At 44.5% G+C, this 20,281-nt stretch overlaps 1 long non-coding RNA gene across 2 annotated transcripts in view; it reads left to right on the top strand.

Annotated features, from left to right (window-relative positions):
* The first annotated feature begins 2,851 nt into the window (after nucleotides 1-2,851).
* LOC137218348 (uncharacterized) overlaps nucleotides 2,852-20,281 on the top strand; it is a 41,397-nt gene continuing 23,967 nt past the window's right edge. The window contains exons 1-2 of one of the 2 annotated variants that reach the window (XR_010940667.1): nucleotides 2,852-2,914; nucleotides 14,402-14,487. This is a non-coding gene — a long non-coding RNA (uncharacterized lncRNA). Of the gene's footprint in view, nucleotides 2,915-4,403; nucleotides 4,499-14,401; nucleotides 14,488-20,281 lie in introns of those variants that run through there. The other variant, XR_010940666.1, reaches the window with a different exon arrangement.

The raw sequence follows: 20,281 nt of genomic DNA on the forward strand, positions 1-20,281 counted from the left end.
CCATCAGCATAACAAGGCTCCCAGTTCTCCATGGCCTGTCCTGCCTTTCTGGATTTTACACTTTTTTCAGATGGCCCTTTTGACCGGGGGGAAGTGAGACTTCATTGTAGTGCAGATTTCCTTTGCAAGCTTGCTTGGTTGGCCAAAAAGGGCGTATGCGTTTTTTCCTGAATATATTCAGGAAAAAACGCATACGCCCTTTTTGGCCAAGTGCATCATTGTGGACGTTCTGCCTCTTTTCGTATGCTTTCAATGCAATTCCAGTCTACCTCCTGAAATCGGTTTCCTGCAATTCTGCCCCACTTTCAAGTCCTCTTGGCAGCCTTACTTCAGTATATTTTTGGACGATAGCTGTCATTTATAACTCTGCAGGTTTGTGAATTACAGTGCCCCTGAGCTCCTTTCTTCAACTCGCTTTCTTTTGAGCTGGCCGCAACACCGCAGGATGGCTTCAGGCCCTAATCTGGTTCCGGCACGGCATGCTGAGCCTTTGGTTAATTCCTCTTCCTGGTGGGAAATGAGAGTTAAATTTGCGCGTCCAGACACCTCCAGCTAGTCTCTCATTGGTTCTCGCTATTCCTGTTCATCTTCCGCAGAAATTGCAAACTGGGCCAAACCGGAGGTTAAAGGGACTGACTCTCCAAGTCGGGAGAGTGTTAGTAAAGCGTCTGGAATGTTGCACCTGAGTACCAGGGTACGAAAACTGAGACATATTTGAACAGGTTTCCCGATCACATGGTTGATCATACTCTAGGTTCCACATGCATGTTTTAGCTGAAGGAAGAATACCTTAAACCTGGGTAGTTGAAACCTGTGGAATGGGTACCATGCAATATGATTTCAAAGTGTCTTCATTTGTTCACCGAACCTCTCCAATCCTATCACTGCTGCGTTTATGCCCCTGTACACATGCTTGATTCTCTTTCGGAGACATAGCAATCCATAGGTTTTAAGATACTTACTAGTCAGGTACATTCTTAGGCGTTTAATATGGGGTGTTGAGTCCATTTCGTTGAGCAAGGAGTAGCTCTTGTCTATTCCATATTTGGCTTAAGGAACTTTATCTGTGCTCATTTCAATCTCTGGTTTTATGCAGCACCCCAACTCACCTTTCCCCTTAAGCAAGCATAAGTTGGTTTTCTAAATTTGAGACCCTGTTCTGTTCTGTAATTCAGTTCCTGTGTAGCCAAGTTTACATTCCGTGTATTACTGATATCTTATGATGTTTCTTTTTCTGTGTGACTTATATCAGTTAGAATCATCATACCTGAATCCACTCATTGTGCTGCTAAGGGCCTGATGACATAGATTTCATTTCTGAGTGATATTGCTTTGTAAGTAAATACTACAACTTCTTTATCCATTTTTCACTTTCTGCGATGTTGAACTTGTACTGTAAACGAGGTTCTTGTAAACAGAGGCGTCCCAAACTTTGGGGTGGCTGTGTCTTTTTGATTTTAATTTCCCTAAGCTATAGGACCATAAGTGGAAGTGCCCTAGGCTCTGTTGCTTTGTTTTTTAGATGTTTCAGGAAACACCATACACTTCTCCCGAGTGTCTGTTGGCAATTTACATCCCGCCCATCAGCATAACAAGGCTCCCAGTTCTCCATGGCCTGTCCTGCCTTTCTGGATTTTACACTTTTTTCAGATGGCCCTTTTGACCGGGGGGAAGTGAGACTTCATTGTAGTGCAGATTTCCTTTGCAACCTTGCTTGGTTGGCCAAAAAGGGCGTATGCGTTTTTTCCTGAATATATTCAGGAAAAAACGCATACACCCTTTTTGGCCAAGTGCATCATTGTGGACGTTCTGCCTCTTTTCCTATGCTTTCAATGCAATTCCAGTCTACCTCCTGGAATCGGTTTCCTGCAATTCTGCCCCGCTTTCAAGTCCTCTTGGCAGCCTTACTTCAGTATATTTTTGGACGATAGCTGTCATTTATAACTCTGCAGGTTTGTGAATTACAGTGCCCCTGAGCTCCTTTTTTCAACTCGCTTTCTGTTGAGCTGGCCGCAACACCGCAGGATGGCTTCAGGCCCTAATCTGTTTCCGGCACGGCATGCTAAGCCTTTGGTTAATTCCTCTTCCTGGTGGGAAATGAGAGTTAAATTTGCCCGTCCAGACACCTCCAGCTAGTCTCTCATTGGTTCTCGCTATTCCTGTTCATCTTCCGCAGAAATTGCAAACTGGGCCAAACAGGAGGTTAAAGGGACTGACTCTCCAAGTCGGGAGGGTGTTAGTAAAGCGTCTGGAATGTTGCACCCGAGTACCAGGGGAGGAAAACTGAGACATATTTAAACACGTCTCCCGTTCACACGGTTGATCATACTCTGGGTTCCACATGCATGTTTTAGCTGAAGGAAGAATACCTTAAACCTGGAGAGTTGAGACCCGTGTAATAGGTACCATGCAATATGACTTCAAAGGGTCTTCATTTGCTCACCGAACTTCTCCAATCCTATCACTGCTGCGTTTATCCCCCTGTACAGACGCTTGATTCTCTTTTGGAGACATAGCAATCCATAGGTTTTAAGATACTTACTAGTCAGGTACATTCTTAGGCGTTTAATATGAGGTGTTGAGTCCATTTCGTTGAGCAAGGAGTAGCTCTTGTCTATTCCATATTTGGCTTAAGGAACTTTATCTGTGCTCATTTCAATCTCTGGTTTTATGCAGCACCCCAACTCACCTTTCCCCTTAAGCAAGCATAAGTTGGTTTCCTAAATTTGAGACCCTGTTCTGTTTTGGAATTCAGTTCCTGTGTAGCCAAGTTTACATTTCGTGTATTACTGATATCTTATGATGTTTCTTTTTCTGTGTGACTTATTTCAGTTAGAATCATCGTACCTGAATCCACTCATTATGCTGCTACGGGCCTGATGACATAGATTTCATTGCTGATTGATATTGCATTGTACGTAAGTACCACAACTTCTTTATCCATTTTTCACTTTCTGCGATATTGAACTTGTACCGTAAACGAGGTTCTTGTAAACAGAGCTGTCCCAAACTTTGGGGTGGCTGTGGCTTTTTGATTTTAATTTCCCTAAGCTATAGGACCATAAGTGGAAGTGCCCTAGGCTCTGTTGCTTTGTTTTTTACATGTTTCAGGAAACACCATACACTTCTCCCAAGTGTCTGTTGGCAATTTACATCCCGCCCATCAGCATAACAAGGCTCCCAGTTCTCCATGGCCTGTCCTGCCTTTCTGGATTTTACACTTTTGTCAGATGGCCCTTTTGACCGGGGGGAAGTGAGACTTCATTGTAGTGCAGATTTCCTTTGCAAGCTTGCTTGGTTGGCCAAAAAGGGCGTATGCGTTTCTTCCTGAATATATTCAGGAAAAAACACATACGCCCTTTTTGGCCAAGTGCATCATGGTGGACGTTCTGCCTCTTTTCCTATGCTTTCAATGCAATTCCAGTCTACCTCCTGAAATCGGTTTCCTGCAATTCTGCCCCGCTTTCAAGTCCTCTTGGCAGCCTTACTTCAGTATATTATTGGACGATAGCTGCCATTTATAACTCTGCAGGTTTGTGAATTACAGTGCCCCTGAGCTCCTTTCTTCAACTCGCTTTCTTGTGAGCTGGCTGCAACACCGCAGGATGGCTTCAGGCCCTAATCTGGTTCCAGCACGGCACGCTGAGCCTTTGGTTAATTCCTCTTCCTGGTGGGAAATGAGAGTTAAATTTGCCCGTCCAGACACCTCCAGCTAGTCTCTCATTGGTTCTCGCTATTCCTGTTCATCTTCCGCAGAAATTGCAAACTGGGCCAAACAGGAGGTTAAAGGGACTGACTCTCCATGTCGGGAGGGTGTTAGTAAAGCGTCTGGAATGTTGCACCCGAGTACCAGGGGAGGAAAACTGAGACATATTTGAACACGTCTCCCATTCACATGGTTGATCATACTCTGGGTTCCACATGCATGTTTTAGCTGAAGGAAGAATACCTTAAACCTGGAGAGTTGAGACCCGTGGAATGGGTACCATGCAATATGACTTCAAAGGGTCTTCATTTGCTCACCGAACCTCTCCAATCCTATCACTGCTGCATTTATGACCCTGTACACACGCTTGATTCTCTTTCGGAGACATAGTAATCCATAGGTTTTAAGATACTTACTAGTCAGGTACATTCTTAGGCGTTTAATATGGGGTGTTGAGTCCATTTCTTTGAGCAAGGAGTAGCTCTTGTCTATTCCATATTTGGCTTAAGGAACTTTATCTGTGCTCATTTCAATCTCTGGTTTTATGCAGCACACCAACTCACCTTTCCCCTTAAGCAAGCATAAGTTGGTTTTCTAAATTTGAGACCCTGTTCTGTTTTGGAATTCAGTTCCTGTGTAGCCAAGTTTACATTCCGTGTATTAGTGATATCTTATGATGTTTCTTTTTCTGTGTGACTTATTTCAGTTAGAATCATCATACCTGAATCCACTCTTTATGCTGCTATGGGCCTGATGACATAGATTTCATTTCTGAGTGATATTGCATTGTACGTAAGTACCACAACTTCTTTATCCATTTTTCACTTTATGCGATATTGAACTTCTACCGTAAATGAGGTTCTTGTAAACAGAGCCGTCCCAAATTTTGGGGTGGCTGTGTCTTTTTGATTTTAATTTCCCTAAGCTATAGGACCATAAGTGGAAGTGCCCTAGGCTCTGTTGCTTTGTTTTTTAGATGTTTCAGGAAACACCATACACATCCCGCCCATCAGCATAACAAGGCTCCCAGTTCTCCATGGCCTGTCCTGCCTTTCTGGATTTTACACTTTTTTCAGATGGCCCTTTTGACCAGGGGGAAGTGAGACTTCATTGTAGTGCAGATTTCCTTTGCAAGCTTGCTTGGTTGGCCAAAAAGGGCGTATGCCTTTTTTCCTGAATAAATTCAGGAAAAAAGGCATACGCCCTTTTTGGCCAAGTGAATCATTGTGGACGTTCTGCCTCTTTTCCTATGCTTTAAATGCAATTCCAGTCTACCTCCTGAAATCGTTTTCCTGCAATTCTGCCTTCCTTTCAATGCCTCTTCATAGCCTTACCTCAATATATTTTTTGAAAATAGTTGGCCTTTATAACTCTGCAGGTTTTTGAATTGCAGTGGCCCTTAGCTCCATTTTTCAGCTCTTATTTTTGTGATCTTGCCTCATAACCACAGGATTCCTTCAGGCCCTATTCTTCTTCTGGGGCACCTTGCTGTGCCTTTGGTTTATTCTTCTTACTGATGTGAATTTAGAGTGACATGTGCCCCTTGAAACCGCTACAGCTAGTTTCTCACTGGTTCCCCCTATTCCCATTCATCCTCCGCACTAACTGCAGACTGTGCGATACCAGAACTTAAAGGCATTGACTCTCCATGTGGGGATATTTTTGGTAAAGCGGCTGGAATGTCGATCCGGAGCCCCAGGAGAGGAAAAATGAGGTGCGTTTTAGAAACCTTTCCCGATCATATGGTATACCAGTCGCTGGGTTTCCCAAGCATGGTTTAGCTGTAGGAAGATTCCCTTCAACCTGGAGTGTTGGGACCCTTGGAATGAGTAGCATGAAGTATTGCATTAAACTTTTGGCAGTTGCTCACCAAAGCTCATCAATCCTCTCAGCCCCAAGTGTCCAGCCTTATGTCTTATCCAGCTGTGGGTTTATATGTGGTCAATCCAGGTTGCATCACAGCCCCTGAGCGAATTTTGTAAGAATTTTTCTCTCTTTCATTGTTTCTGCATTTTGTTTTTAAAATTTATTTCTATAATGGGGTTTAGCTCATTTTCACTGCTGTGTTTGTGCCACTCTGCACACACTTGATTCCCTTATGGAGATATATCAATACATGGGTTTTAAGATTCTTATTACTCAGATATATTTCTCTGCGGTGTATAGGGTGTGTTGAGGCCAGTTCATTGAGCAAGGTGTAGATCTTGTCTAATATCTATTTGGTTTATTGAACGGTATCTGTGCTAATTTCAAACTCTGGTTTTATGCATCACCCCACCTCTCCTTTCCCCTTAAGCTGAAATAAGTGTGTTTTCTAAATGTGAGACACTGTTCTGTTCTGTAATTCATTTCTTGTGCAGCCATATTTACCCTCCCTCTATAAGTGATATCTTATGATATGTTTCTTTTTCTGTTTGACTTATTTCAAGTAGTATTATCGGACCTAAATCCACTCTTTATCCTTCTACTAGCCTTATTACATTGATTTCATGGTGAAGAGATATTCCATTGTACATAAGTACCACATCTTCTTTATCCATTGTTCTCTTTCCTGGGATATTTAAGGTATACTGAAGTTGAGGTTCTTGTAAACAGAGTAGCCCTAAACTGTGGTGTGCTTGTGTCTTGTTAATTTTTAGATTTCCCTAGATATACTCCCATGATTGGAAGTGTCCTATGCTCTGTAGCTCTGTTTTTTAGATGATTTAGGAACCACCATACACTTCTCCAGAGTGGCTCTCGGCAGTTCACACACTGCCCATCAGCGTATAAAGGCTCCCTGTTCTCCATGGCCTGTCCTGCATTTCTGGTTTTTACAATTTTTTAGGATGGCCCTTTTGACCAGTGGGAAATGAGACTTCTTTGTTGTGCACATTTGCATTGCTTGCTTGCTTCGTTGCCCATAAAGTGCGTATGCGTTTTTTCCTGGATATAATCAGGAAAAAACGCATACGCCCTTTTGGGCCAACTGCATCATTGTCGAAATTCTGCCGCTTTTCATGTGCTTTAAAGACGAGTCCAATCTATCTCTTGAAATCTGTTTCTTGCAATTCTGTCTTGCATTCAGATCCTCTTCTTTGCCTTACCTCAACATATTTTTGGACGTTAGTTTTCATTTATAACTCTGCAGGTTTGTGAATTGCAGTGACCCTGAGCTCCATTTTTTAAGTTGCTCTTTTGTGAGCTGGCCTCAAACCCGCAGGATTGCTTCAGGCCCTATTTTGGCTCGGGCGAGGCGGGCTGAGCCTTTTTTCAATTCTTATTCTTAATGGGAAATTAGAGTGATATGTGCCCGTCCAAACCCCTACAACTATTCTCTCATTGGTTCCCCGTTCATCCTCCTCACAATTTGCAAAATGTGTGAAACAGAAGTTGAAATGTGCTGATTCTCCAAGTGGGGAGATTCTAAGTAACGTGGCTGGAATGGTGAACAGGAGCACCAGGAGAGGATAAATGAGCTGCATTTTAGACACATCTCCCGATCACATGGTGTACAGTCCTCTGGGTTTTCCATGCATGTTTTAGCTGTAGGACGATCCCTTGAACCTGCATATTTGGGACCCATTGAATGGGTACCAGGTAGTATTACTTTAAAGGGTGTGCATTTCCTCACCCAACCTCACATTTCTCTTAGCGCAAACAGTTTCCAGCCTTATGTCTCATCCTGCTGTGGGTCTAGATGTGTTCAATCCATGTTGCATCACCGGCCCTGAGGAAAAGTTGTAAGAGGTTTTCTCTGTCTCTCTGTCGTTTATTTTTTTCAATTTATTACTATATTGGTTACAGCTGATTTTCAAAGCTCTGTTTCTTGCTGCTGTACATCCACTTGATTCACGTACAGAGAGACATCAGTAAATTCTTTTTCAGATTCTTACCAGTCGTATATATTCTTTTCCGGTGACTTGAGTGTGCTGAGTGCAGTTCTTTTAGCTACCGTGTAGGCCTTGTTGATTATCAGTTTGGTATTTGGAATGGTATCTTTGCTAATTTCAACCTCCTGGGTGATGCCTCACCCCTCCCCACCTTTCCCGTTTAGCAGCCTTATGCGTGTTTTCTACATATTTGACTATGTTTTTGTTTTGTAATTTATTTCATGTGTAGCCATTTTGGATTCCACCTTTAAGTGATATCTTATGATATGTGTCTTTTTCTTTTTGAATTCTGTCACTTAGAAAGATCATACGTAACTCCTCCGGAGTTGTTACAACTGGCCATATTTCATTGATTTCCAGGCTGAATAATATTCCACTCTACCTAAGTACCACATCTCTACCCATTTTTTCCCTCCAGAGACATTTAAGTTATATCCTAGTTGAGGATCTTTTAAACAGAGAGGGGGTAAACATTGGGGTGCCTGTGTCCTCTCGATTTTTGTTTTTCTCAAGATATACGCCCATGAGTGCAAGTGCCCTATGCTCTGTAGCTCATTTTTTAGATGCTTTAGTAAACACAATACACTTCTCCAGAATGGCCGTTGGCAATATACATTTCCACTATAAGTCTCACAGGGCTCCCTCTTCTCCTTGCCCTGTCCTGCATTTCTGTTGTTTACGCTTTATGAGGATGGCTCTTCTGACTGATGCGAAGTGATATCTTTTGTAGTATTGACTTCCAGTGCCCACCTGTTTGGTTGGCTAAAAAAGTGTATGCCCTTTTCTTGAATATATACAGAAAAAAACGCATACACCCTTTTTGGCCAACTGCAATGTTGGCAATGTTCAGCTCCTTTTCTTGTGCTTAATGGCGAGTCCTTTCTACCTCCTCAAATCCCTTTCCTGCCATTCTCCCTTGCTTACAAGTCCTTTTCTCTGACTTTCCTCAAGACATTTTTCAGTGATGGATATTTTCAACTCTGCAGTTTTGTGAATTTTACTGCCCCTGAGTTCCATTGTTCAACTTGTGTTTATGGGAACTGGCCACAAAGCAGCGGGATTTCCTCAAGCCCTATACTGTTTCCATGGGCAACCCTAGCCTTTGGTCAATTCGTCTTCCTGATTGGAAATTAGAGTGACATGTGCCTGTCTGAACACCTAGGACTTGTCTCTCATTGTTCCTCATCCTTCCGCTTCATCCTCTGGACAAATTCCAAACTGTACGCAACAGGATGTTGACAGTGCTGACATCTCCAAGTGGGGAGACTGTTAGTAAAGACGCTGGAGGGGTGAACCCGAGCACCAGGAGATGAGGAGATGAGATGCCTTTTCCAAACTCTTCCCGATCAGACGGTATACCATCCTCTGGGTGTGACAGACATGTTTTAGCAGTAGGAAGAGTCCCATTCATGTAAGGAGAACACCAGGGCTTTTTCAAAATCAGTGTCTCCCCGAAACCCAAACTGGGGAATTTTTTAAGCTACGGCTACACATATGTTCATTAAGGGCCTTGGGAAGTAGGCAGAGTCCAAACTTTAGATGATTGAAGTCTTCAGGGTCAGAAGCACTCACCACCAGCTTCCCTTAGGTTACACTTTAACTGTCATTGATAGATGATGTCAATAAAAATATCTATTCTTTTTCAGATTATTTCCCCTTATAGGTTATTGCAAAATGTTGAGTGTAGTTCCCTGTGCTATACAGTAGTTCCTTGTTGATGATCTATTTTATACATAGCAGTGTGTATGTGTTAATCCCAAACTGTTAATTTATCCCTCCTCCCACCTTTCCCCTTTGGTAATAATAAATTATAAGATTTTATACTTCTCAGAAATGGGGGAGCTGAAAGAGAGGTATCATTTTCAATGGAAAAGCATTTAAAACAAGATTGAAGCTTTAACCAAGATTATTAGATGTACATCCTTGGAAAGAAATCACTTCGTTTCTCTAATATTGACCTGACAAATAAGACAAACCTTTTCACTGAACTTGCTTATAATAAAGTGATGGAAATATCAAATGGAAGTGTTAGAAACATCTTATTTTACCCGAGCCTTATACACTGTTCTATGTTAACTACAGTTTGGCTCACACATCTGTTCATTGAGGTTACAATAGTCTCAATTTCTGTTACTGATCCTCCAGAGTGGACCCCAACAAGTGTCCCCCTGCCCAGTGTCATTGGGGCCAACAGATCGAGACTGAGTTTGGTTCACAAGCAAAGGAAACTTTATATTTTGATCAGAGAATGGAGAGGTGAGAGCATGCACTACCCCGTGGGCTGTGGGCTGGGCTGCTGTGTAGAGATCCTGTCAGAGTCAGTGGGAGGGAGGGGGCGGAGCTCTCGAGGGCCAGGTTGGCTGCAGCTCAGGCTCTATATCGCGGAGTCTGCACTGGGCCCCAGGAGCTGAGGTGTCGACCCAGCCATTCTGCACTAGGAAATCTGGTCTGAAGTGCCGGGTGTGGAACCTCTGCATGCGGGACCCTAGGAGCACGTGAAATTAGACAAAGCACAAAGGATAAAAAAGGTTAGACTTGACTTTATTGCCCAGATTCTATTTTTATCTCCCAGGGATTTTTAATGGGCTTTGCTGGGGACAAACCCCTCCTCTGCCTTTTGTCCCGTTCCTCATTCTTGGAGTGCTGAGGGTGCAGACACTTCTTCTGTAACTGCTGAGTGCTGAGTTGGGAGCCCTAATACCCGGGGGCGAGGGTCAGAGCTTCTCCCCAGCAGCCTCCAGGTGACGTTGATTGTCCCCAGGTCCCCTGCCTCCCTGCTCGTCCACCTGAGCACCAGCATTGGAAGTGTTATAGATTCTAATGACCTTTAAGGGTCCAGGAAAGAGATGTGCAGAGACGCTGTGGGGGCCGGTTTCACCCCGCCCCACATTTGTTCGGCCACCTTAGGCTGACCGTTTCTGCCAGCCTAGATGCTCTGACCAGTAGTCTGCGCTTTCTTCAATTAGGCCCCTGAATTAACGTACAAACAGCACCAGGTGTCAGAGCCCTGCCCGCTCAACTCCCAGACAGTCCAGGGTCAGTGGTGATCAAGGACCATGATGACCACTGAGTCAACAGCCTTTTGAAGTAAACAGGAGTCCAGCCGGTCTTATTGGCCACCATCATCACGGTGTCTGTAGGCTTTTCTATGGTGACAGTGTGATATACGGTTCCCCCGCCAAGATTATTAGCTCCCCTCTGGGTGCAGTATGTCCTGCAAGCAGTAGTCTGCTCTTTTGGGACACACTCTTGTTGTTTTATGAGAGAAACTCCAGGTCAAGTGATGTTCACACGAATCGTCATGGTGCCCTGTTGCCCCCGGTTATCTCTCTGGATGTTGGAGTTGGAGGGCCTCCTCACTCGAGGTCGGTGTGCCCACGGAGCGAACCCTGCAACTTCAGGGCATGGTTGGTGGTTAGGATCACCACGTGGGGTCCTTTTCCCTTAGGAGGGAGGTGGCCTTTTGGGCTGCTGATTTCCAGGTTTTTAGATACCGCCAGTATCTTGGCCAGATGCGGCAGTGGGCCAAGCCCCTTGGTGACCATAGTTTATCCTACCTGGATGGCATTCTTGCATTGTTCCATTTCAAGTGGTCCCAGTTTTTGCACTAATTCTCCAATGGCGATTCACCTTTCACCGGGAATGTAAAGGTCAAAGGGTTTAGCTAAATTAGGGAGTTCCAGGGCAAGGGTCTGAATTGACTGCTCTTTCCATTCTTGAAAGGCCACTTCTGGATTCTATTCAAAAGGATCATCATCTTTTCCTTTCAGTGTTTCATATAGAGGCCCAGCTAGTAGACTGTAGTTAGGGATCCAGAAGCAGCAAACCCTGGCCTCCCCAGGAACCCCTAAGCTGTCTTCTAGTTTTAGAAAGGGGTAAGGCTGCAAATGGTTTCTTCCCTTTCCTGGGATGGGCTTCTCCGACCTTCTGTGAGAATGAAGCCCAGGCAGGTCACCACAGTCTGTGATATTTGAGCTTTTTCTTGGACAACTTCTATCCTTTATTGGCTTGGTAGTTCAGAGGCCTCCTTAGTAGGGCTGGCGATCAGAATGTCGTCTGCGTACTGAAGGAGGGTTTCCTTTTCCAGAGGTAGAACTTTTAGGTCTTTAGCTAAGCTTTCCCCAAAGATGGTGTGGGAATTTTTGCACCCTTGGGGCAAGACGGCCCGGAAGTATTGTTTTAGTTGTATGTTGAGTCCTGCCACTCACAAGCCAAAATTTCTTGTGACTCTGGGACTAATGGAATACAAAAGAAGGCATCATTGAAGACTAATACAGAATACCATGTCCTGGTGGTTGGTAGAATGACCAGCAGGGTGTAGGAATTAGGAGCAACTGGAGGTATATCCTCAGTGGCTTCACTGACTGTCCTGACATCCTTTACCAGGTCCCCAGCAGCCCATGGGGCTCTCGTGGTCAGACCAATCCCAGAATATGGAGCTCACCTGGGCAGGTACCCCACCCCCACCCCAGCCCACGGGGCTCTCGTGGTCAGGCCCTTCCCAGGATACAGAGCTACCCTTGCAGGTACCATGGCAGGGCTGGGCACACAGGAACCGTGCACATAGCCCTCATTGCAGAGCACCCCCAGCTCACCTGTCACTCAGAGCTGGCACAGAGCACCTCAGAGCAGGACTTGAACTAACAAACAGCAGCTGCGACAGGTCTGTGACCCTGGGCATCACTCTGTGCGGCCTCCCTCCACCTGGTCTTCCAGAGACTTCCACTGCACCCGGGGCACCAGGCCTCTGTCTCCAACCACCACCCACCCCTCCTCTCCCTGACTCCTGGGTTCCTCTCATAAGGAGAGGGTTTTCTTGAAGTTGTCTCCCACTCATGGGCCAGATAAAATGATTAGAAAACAAGCCAAAGCTGCAGCCCCTTGTCTATCCTGACTCTCAGGAGCCCACACCTGTTCCTTGGACCTGGCCGGTTCAGCAAGTTCCATTTTCTGCAACTGTGAGCCCCTGAGGGGTGATGATTGGCTGACCTGGGCAGCCTTACCGTGCGGGCCAGCCCTCCCCAGGTGTGCCTGGGTTGAGATCAATATAAATACCACTCCAGGCAGCAAGAGCCCCTGCAGCCGTGCCTGACGCCATTTTCTCTGCCCTGTCAGCAGTCTCGGGGCTGGGCTGGTGGGAGGGAGTGAGAGGCCACGGCTTTGTGGGTGGCCCAGTGTGAGTGGGGCTCTGCTGGACTTTCTGCAGCAGTTGCCAGGCTGCCACCTGCTAAAGAAGAGGATGTGTCACCCATACCTGCTGCTGGAATTTCTCCCTGGGCAGAGGTGAGGAAGGAAAAAAGCAGTGGGGGCAGGGACAGGACGGGTATCTCAGTCAGGGAAATGGAAATCTTCCAGAAGAGCACCCAGGGCCAGGACCATCCTGGCTGGCCTGCAGGCACCAAGTCGGCCGGCATGCTGTCACTCGTGTGGCTCTATGGCCCTTCCTCTAGGCTTTCAAGTCCTTGTATATATTCAGGTGTTTTACCTGGGACGGGTGGGAATAGTTCAGCAGCAACTGGCCTGGGGCTCAGCTCACGTTTACTCACAGATGCCTCGGCACGGTGCCCCAGCTTTGCAATGAGGACGCTTGTTGCGTGGGGGCTGCTGGCTGAATGGGAGACGATTCCCCACCACTGGCCAACTTCAGAATTGTTTACAACTGGAGCAAGTGCCCTGATACGGTTTTCCTCTGTGGAACTGGTGGGTTCTGTGTTTTTTTTCTCTTTTTCGTTTTTGGTTCAAGGTAGATTTTATTCCTCTTTTTTGTATTTACAGATATAAGCATGGAAATAATTTATTCATATAAATACATGTATGTGAAGGGAATAATTGTTTTTTCTGTTTTATTTTTTAAATTTTATTTCTTTTTAATTTTGAATTTTATTTTATATTTTTATACAGCAGGTTCTTATTGGTTATCTATTTTATACATATAAATGTATACATGCCAATCCCAGTCTCTCAACTCCTCCCACCACCACCCCCCCAACAGCTTTCCCCCCTTGTTGTCCATACATTTGTTGTCTACATCTGTTGCTCTATTTATGCCTTGCAAAATGGTTAATCTGTACAGTTTTTCTAGGTTCCACATATATGCATGAATATACAAGATTTGTTTTTCTCTTTCTGACTTTCTTCACTGTGTATGACAGTCTCTAGATCCATCGACGTCTCTACAAATGACCCAATTTCATTCCTTTTCATGGCTTAGTAATATTCCATTTTATATATGTACCACAGCTTTATGCATTCGTCTGTCTGTGGGCATTTAGGTTGCTTCCATTACCTCGATATTGTAAATAGTGATGCAATGAACATTGCGGTGAATGTCTCGTTTTGATTTATGGTTTTGTCTGGGTATATGTCCAGTACTGGGATTGCTGTATCATATGGTAATTCTATTGTTAGTTTCTTAAGAAACTCCATATTGTTCTCCGTAGTGACTGTATCAATTTATATTCCCAACAATAGTGGAAGAGGGTTCCTTTTCTCCACACCCTTTCCAGCATTTTTGTTTGTAGATTTTCTCATGATGCCCATTCTATCAGGTGTGAGGTGATACCTCGTTGTTGAGTCCATTTTGTTGAGCAAGGGGTAGGTCTTGTCTATTACATATTTGGCTTATTGAATGGTATCTGTGCTAATTTCAAATTCTGGTTTTATGCAGCACCCCAACTCACTTTCCCCCTTAAGGAAGCATAAGTTGGTTTTCTAAACTTGAGACCCTGTTCTGTTTTGTAATTCAGTTCATGTGTAGCCAAGTTCACATTCCGTGTATTAGTGATATCTTATGATGTTTCTTTTTCTGTGTGACATATTTCAGTTAGAATCATCATACCTGAATCCACTCATTATGCTGCTACGGGCCTGATGACATAGATTTCATTGCTGAGTGATATTGCATTGTATGTAATTACCACATCTTCTTTATCCATTTTTCACTTTCTGCGATATTGAACTTGTACCGTAAACGAGGTTCTTGTAAACAGAGCCGTCCCAAACTTTGGGGTGGCTGTGTCTTTTTCATTTTAATTTCCCTAAGCTATAGGACCATAAGTGGAAGTGCCCTAGGCTCTGTTGCTTTGTGTTTTAGATGTTTCAGGAAAAACCATACACTTCTCCCGAGTGTCTGTTGGCAATTTACATCCCGCCCATCAGCATAACAAGGCTCCCAGTTCTCCATGGCCTGTCCTGCCTTTCTGGATTTTACACTTTTCTCAGATGGCCCTTTTGACCGGGGGGAAGTGAGACTTCATTGTAGTGCAGATTTCCTTTGCAAGCTTGCTTGGTTGGCCAAAAAGTGCGTATGCGTTTTTTCCTGATTCAGGAAAAAACGCATACGCCCTTTTTGGCCAAGTGCATCATTGTGGACGTTCTGCCTCTTTTCCTATGCTTAAAATGCAATTCCAGTCTACCTCCTGAAATCGGTTTCCTGCAATTCTGCCCCGCTTTCAAGTCCTCTTGGCAGCCTTACTTCAGTATATTTTTGGACGATAGCTGTCATTTATAACTCTGCAGGTTTGTGAATTCCTGTGCCGCTGAGCTCCGTTCTTCATCTCGCTTTCTTGTGAGCTGGCCGCAACACCGCAGGATTGCTTCAGGCCCTAATCTGGTTCCAGCACGGCACGCTGAGCATTTGGTTAATTCCTGTCCTTGGTGGGAAATGAGAGTTAAATTTGCCCGTCCAGAAACCTCCAGCTTGTCTCTCATTGGTTCTCCCTATTCCTGTTCATCTTCCACAGAAATTGCAAACTGGGCCAAACAGGAGAATAAAGATACTGACTCTCCAAGTCGGGAGAGTGTTAGTAAAGCGTCTGGATTGTTGCACCCGAGTACCAGGGGACGAAAACTGAGACATATTTGAACACGTCTCCCGATCACATGGTTGATCATACTCTCGGTTCCACATGCATGTTTTAGCTGAAGGAAGAATCCCTTAAAGCTGGAGAGTTGAGACCCGTGGAATGGGTACCATGCAATGTGACTTCAAAGGGTCTTCATTTGCTCACCGAACCTCTCCAATCCTATCACTGCTGCGTTTATGCCCCTCTACACACGCTTGATTCCCTTTCAGAGACATAGCAATCCATAGATTTTAAGATACTTGCTAGTCAGGTACATTCTTAGGCGTTTAATATGGGGTGTTGAGTCCATTTCGTTGAGCAAGGAGTAGCTCTTGTCTATTACATATCTGATTAAGGAACTTTATCTGTGCTCATTTCAATCTCTGGTTTTATGCAGCACCCCAACTCCCCTTTCCCCTTAAGCAAGCATAAGTTGGTTTTCTAAATTTGAGACCCTGTTCTGTTTTGGAATTCAGTTCCAGTGTAGCCAAGTTTACATTCCGTGTATTAGTGATATCTTATGATGTTTCTTTTTCTGTGTGACTTATTTCAGATAAAATCATCATACCTGAATCCACTCATTATGCTTCTACGTGTCTGAAGACAGAGATTTCATTGCTGAGTGATATTGCATTGTAGGTAAGTACCACAACTTCTTTATCCATTTTTCGCTCTTTGCGATATTGAACTTGTACCGTAACCGAGGTTCTTGTAAACAGAGCCGTCCCAAACATTGGGGTGGCTGTGTCTTTTTGATTTTAATTTCCCTAAGCTATAGGACCATAAGTGGAAGTGCCCTAGGCTCTGTTGCTTTGTTTTTTAGATGTTTCAGGAAACACCATACACTTCTCCCAAGTGTCTGTTGGCAATTTACATCCCGCCCATCAGCATAACAAGGCTCCCAGTTCTCCATGGCCTGTCCTGCCTTTCTGGATTTTACACTTTTTTCAGATGGCCCTTTTGACCGGGGGGAAGTGAGACTTCATTGTAGTGCAGATTTCCTTTGCAAGCTTGCTTGGTTGGCCAAAAAGGGCGTATGCGTTTTTTCCTGAATATATTCAGGAAAAAACGCATACGCCCTTTTTGGCCAAGTGCATCATTGTGGACGTTCTGCCTCTTTTCCTATGCTTTCAATGCAATTCCAGTCTACCTCCTGAAATCGGTTTCCTGCAATTCTGCCCCGCTTTCAAGTCCTCTTGGCAGCCTTACTTCAGTATATTTTTGGACGATAGCTGTCATTTATAACTCTGCAGGTTTGTGAATTACAGTGCCCCTGAGCTCCTTTCTTCAACTCGCTTTCTTGTGACCTGGCCGCAACACCGCAGGATGGCTTCAGGCCCTAATCTGGTTCCGTCACGGCATGCTGAGCCTTTGGTTAATTCCTCTTCCTGGTGGGAAATGAGAGTTAAATTTGCCCGTCCAGACACCTCCAGCTAGTCTCTCATTGGTTCTCGCTATTCCTGTTCATCTTCCGCAGAAATTGCAAACTGGGCCAAACAGGAGGTTAAAGGGACTGACTCTCCAAGTCGGGAGAGTGTTAGTAAAGCGTCTGGAATGTTGCACCCGAGTACCAGGGTACGAAAACTGAGACATATTTGAACACGTCTCCCGATCACATGGTTGATCATACTCTAGGTTCCACATGCATGTTTTAGCTGAAGGAAGAATACCTTAAACCTGGGTAGTTGAAACCCGTGGAATGGGTACCATGCAATATGACTTCAAAGGGTCTTCATTTGCTCACCGAACCTCTCCAATCCTATCACTGCTGCGTTTATGCCCCTGTACACACGCTTGATTCTCTTTCGGAGACATAGCAATCCATAGGTTTTAAGATACTTACTATTCAGGTACATTCTTAGGCATTAAATATGGGGTGTTGAGTCCATTTCATTGAGCAAGGAGTAGCTCTTGTCTATTCCATATTTGGCTTAAGGAAATTTATCTGTGCTCATTTCAATCTCTGGTTTTATGCAGCACCCCAACTCACCTTTCCCCGTAAGCAAGCATAAGTTGGTTTTCTAAATTTGAGACCCTGTTCTGTTTTGGAATTCAGTTCCTGTGTAGCCAAGTTTACATTCCGTGCATTAGTGATATCTTATGATGTTTCTTTTTCTGTGTGACTTATTTCAGTTAGAATCATCGTACCTGAATCCACTCATTATGCTGCTACGGGCCTGATGACATAGATTTCATTGCTGAGTGATACTGCATTGTACGTAAGTACCACAAGTTCTTTATCCATTTTTCACTTTCTGTGATATTGAACTTGTACGGTAAATGAGGTTCTTGTAAACAGAGGCGTCCCAAACTTTGGGGTGGCTGTGTCTTTTAGATTTTAATTTTCCTAAGCTATAGGACCATAAGTGGAAGTGCCCTAGGCTCTGTTGCTTTGTTTTTTAGATGTTTCAGGAAACACCATACACTTCTCCCGAGTGTCTGTTGGCAATTTACATCCCGCCCATCAGCATAACAAGGTTCCCAGTTCTCCATGGCCTGTCCTGCCTTTCTGGATTTTACACTTTTTTCAGATGGCCCTTCTGACCGGGGGGAAGTGAGACTTCATTGTAGTGCAGATTTCCTTTGCAAGCTTGCTTGGTTGGCCAAAAAGGGCGTATGCGTTTTTTCCTGAATATATTCAGGAAAAAACGCATACGCCCTTTTTGGCCAAGTGCATCATTGTGGACGTTCTGCCTCTTTTCCTATGCTTTCAATGCAATTCCAGTCTACCTCCTGAAATCGGTTTCCTGCAATTCTGCCCCGCTTTCAAGTCCTCTTGGCAGCCTTACTTCAGTATATTTTTGGACGATAGCTGTCATTTATAAGTCTGCAGGTTTGTGAATTACAGTGCCCCTGAGCTCCTTTCTTCAACTCGCTTTCTTGTGAGCTGGCCGCAACACTGCAGGATTGCTTCAGGCCGTAATCTGGTTCCGTCACGGCACGCTGAGCCTTTGGTTAATTCCTCTTCCTGGTGGGAAATGAGAGTTAAATTTGCCCGTCCAGACACCTCCAGCTAGTCTCTCATTGGTTCTCGCTATTCCTGTTCATCTTCCGCAGAAATTGCAAACTGGGCCAAACAGGAGGTTAAAGGGACTGACTCTCCAAGTCGGGAGGGTGTTAGTAAAGTGTCTGGAATGTTGCACCCGAGTACCAGGGTACGAAAACTGAGACATATTTGAACACGTTTCCCGATCACATGGTTCATCATACTCTAGTTTCCACATGCATGTTTTAGCTGAAGGTAGAATACCTTAAACCTGGGTAGTTGAAACCCGTGGAATGGGTACCATGCAATATGACTTCAAAGGGTCTTCATTTGCTCACCGAACCTCTCCAATCCTATCACTGCTGTGTTTATGCCCCTGTACACATGCTTGATTCTCTTTCGGAGACATAGCAATCCATAGGTTTTAAGATACTTACTAGTCAGGTACATTCTTAGGCGTTTAATATGCGGTGTTGAGTCCATTTCGTTGAGCAAGGAGTAGCTCTTGTCTATTCCATATTTGGCTTAAGGAACTTTATCTGTGCTCATTTCAATCTCTGGTTTTATGCAGCACCCCAACTCACCTTTACCCTTAAGCAAGCATAAGTTGGTTTTCTAAATTTGAGACCCTGTTCTGTTCTGTAATTCAGTTCCTGTGTAGCCAAGTTTACATTCCGTGTATTACTGATATCTTATGATGTTTCTTTTTCTGTGTGAGTTATATCAGTTAGAATCATCATACCTGAATCCACTCATTGTGCTGCTAAGGGCCTGATGACATAGATTTCATTGCTGAGTGATATTGCTTTGTAAGTAAATACCACAACTTCTTTATCCATTTTTCACTTTCTGCGATGTTGAACTTGTACTGTAAACGAGGTTCTTGTAAACAGAGGCCTCCCAAACTTTGGGGTGGCTGTGTCTTTTTGATTTTAATTTCCCTAAGCTATAGGACCATAAGTGGAAGTGCCCTAGGCTCTGTTGCTTTGTTTTTTAGATGTTTCAGGAAACACCATACACTTCTCCCCAGTGTCTGTTGGCAATTTACATCCCGCCCATCAGCATAAAAAGGCTCCCATTTCTCCATGGCCTGTCCTGCCTTTCTGGATTTTACACTTTTTTCAGATGGCCCTTTTGACCGGGGGGAAGTGAGACTTCATTGTAGTGCAGATTTCCTTTGCAAGCTTGCTTGGTTGGCCAAAAAGGGCGTATGCGTTTTTTCCTGAATATATTCAGGAAAAAACGCATACGCCCTTTTTGGCCAAGTGCATCATTGTGGACGTTCTGCCTCTTTTCCTATGCTTTCAATGTATTCCAGTCTACCTCCTGAAATCAGTTGCCTGCAATTCTGCCCCGCTTTCAAGTCCTCTTGGCAGCCTTACTTCAGTATATTTTTGGACAATAGCTGTCATTTATAACTCTGCAGGTTTGTGAATTACAGTGCCCCTGAGCTCCTTTCTTCAACTCGCTTTCTTGTGACCTGGCCGCAACACCGCAGGATGGCTTCAGGCCCTAATCTGGTTCCGGCACGGCACGCTGAGCCTTTGGTTAATTCCTCTTCCTGGTGGGAAATGAGAGTTAAATTTGCCCGTCCAGACACCTCCAGCTAGTCTCTCATTGGTTCTCGCTATTCCTGTTCATCTTCCACAGAAATTGCAAACTGGGCCAAACAGGAGGTTAAAGGGACTGACTCTCCAAGTCGGGAGGGTGTTAGTAAAGCATCTGGAATGTTGCACCCGAGTACCAGGCTACGAAAACTGAGACATATTTGAACACGTCTCCCGTTCACACGGTTGATCATACTCTGGGTTCCACATGCATGTTTTAGCTGAAGGAAGAATACCTTAAACCTGGAGAGTTGAGACCCGTGTAA

Source organism: Pseudorca crassidens, unplaced genomic scaffold (assembly GCF_039906515.1).
Source record: "Pseudorca crassidens isolate mPseCra1 unplaced genomic scaffold, mPseCra1.hap1 Scaffold_83, whole genome shotgun sequence".
Taxonomy (NCBI): Eukaryota; Metazoa; Chordata; class Mammalia; order Artiodactyla; family Delphinidae; genus Pseudorca; species Pseudorca crassidens.